General features: G+C 51.9%; 1 protein-coding gene across 1 annotated transcript in view; it reads right to left on the reverse strand.

Annotated features, from left to right (window-relative positions):
• MYO5C (myosin VC) overlaps positions 1 to 2,115 on the reverse strand; it is a 121,412-nt gene that overhangs the window by 79,322 nt on the left and 39,975 nt on the right. The window lies entirely within an intron of this gene.

Genomic DNA, 2,115 nt, shown 5'->3' on the forward strand with positions numbered 1-2,115 from the left:
ACTACTCAGCTCCAGCCAGCTGTGGCCATGGACTAATGCAGGTCAGGATGTGAGGTCACCTGATCCTCAAGAGAATCCAGAAACCTGATTTTATGTGAATTACCCCACTCTACGATGTAGGCTGAACAAAACCGGGGCACCCAATTCACCACCTGTCCAGATGAGCGCTCCTGCCAGAAGGAGGCTGAGTACTTTAGGTGTTAGCATTGATGCTCATCACCTCACTTAACCCAACACCGCCCTGAGTGAAGAGCTGCCCTGACCCCACTGTTACACACGAGGGTCAGAAGAGATGGTGACCATTGCAATGTGGTGCCGGACATGCAATTCGACCCCAGCTCTTGGTGCCTCTAAAGGCTTAGTTCTTTTGCTTTTTATTGTTTTTTTTTTGTTTTTTTTTGCGGTATGTGGGTCTCTCACTGTTGTGGCCGCTCCCGTTGAGGAGCACAGGCTCCGGATGCGCAGGCTCAGCGGCCATGGCTCAAGGGCCCAGCTGCTCCGCAGCATGTGGGATCTTCCCGGCCCGGGGCACGAACCTGTGTCCCCTGCATCGGCAGGCGGACTCTCAACCACTGCGCCACCAGGGAAACCCCCTAAAGCCTTAGTTCTTAATCGCTCTAATCCCGAGAGGTTCCTGCCAGCTCCAACCATGGGTCCCCTGCGAATCTCACTTGACTGAGCCCGTCTGGCTCAGTTTAGAATTCCTGGGGAGGTTAAGGGCCCGGACTGTCCTCTGGGCAGCTGCAGGGTGACTTGGAACAGGAGCGGAACCCACAGTCCTGACAGCCCCATTCCACATGCTCCCTGGGTGGTCCAGAGGCTCTGCCGGCCTGGACATTGCAGACAGGCCACGGCTGGGCCTGGAGGGGAGACAAAAGGGCCTCATCGTGCCCTGCAGCCCGCAGCTGGGGCCAAAGGCTGGACTTCCTAGGGCAGGGGCGGAATGTCAAACATCAATGACTGTTTTCCTGTTCACATTTGAACAATCCTTATGGTTCATAAAATATCTTCACGATTTCTTCCATTTGACCTTTGTAATAACCCTGCCAGAGAGGTCCCCTCCAAAACTGAGGTTCAGAGAGGTTCTGTGACTTTCTGGGGGCCACACAACAGGTGTGGTGCCGTGCTCACTCCCTGCGGTCTGACTCCAAGCCCCAGGCCTTTCCAACTCTGGGTCTAGAGAACATAAATACCCAACTGGCTGGGGAACCACAAGCCTCCATGTTTTTCCAAGCTGAAATCTCAAGGCTCATAGCTTTGGCTTTAATCGCCTTCACAGAGGGTAACTTTTCTTTTCAGGCTCTCTTATTTCCAGGTCACCCTGAGCTCAGTTCTCTCAACAGCTGCAGGTGTGCATGCACGAGGGCTCACCTAGACATAAGCATACTGGAGAAAGGTGTGAAAGGATTCGCCCCAGACAGTAACACTCTTACTTAAAGAGGATAGCTTATTTTTTTGGAGGGATGAAATGAATTCATGGGAGGCAGTGAGCATGTTACTTTTTAAATTTCCAAGGAGGAATTTAATTTTAAAATATAAATTTAAAATCTACTCTAACAAGTTCTTAAAAATTTACAATTACTCCTGTCAAAGATTTGCCCACTTAGCCAAAAATTCAACTTCCTTATGACAGTGGTCTATCAGCCTGCGGATCTGACGCTGGCCTGCCATTCTCCTGACTCACAGCTCCCTGTTCTCAGCTGCCCCCTCTCTTCTTCCTGCCCTGCTAACCTGCAGCACATCCCTCTACTTATTCCCTGCCCAGAAATCATCCCAACCTCTAAGTATCTGCCTGCCCCCTCCACTAAAATTTAAGTCCCTAGAGGTCAGAAGCCATGTCTATTTTCTTTATCAATCACACCTGACAAAGTTCCTGGCACACGCATAGTTGTGCTTGAATGAAATAATATATTCTTAAAATAAAGGGCTACTGGGGCTTCCCTGGTGGTGCAGTGGTTGAGAGTCCACCTGCCGATGCAGGGGACATGGGTTCGCGCCCCGGTCCGGGAAGATCCCACATACCGCGGAGTGGATGGGGCCTGAGCCATGGCCGCTGAGCCTGCACGTCCGGAGCCTGTGCTCCCCAACGGGAGAGGCCACAGCAGTGAGAGGCCC

This window comes from Lipotes vexillifer, unplaced genomic scaffold (genome assembly GCF_000442215.2).
Source record: "Lipotes vexillifer unplaced genomic scaffold, Lipotes_vexillifer_v1.1 scaffold283, whole genome shotgun sequence".
In the NCBI taxonomy this organism is placed as follows: Eukaryota; Metazoa; Chordata; class Mammalia; order Artiodactyla; family Lipotidae; genus Lipotes; species Lipotes vexillifer.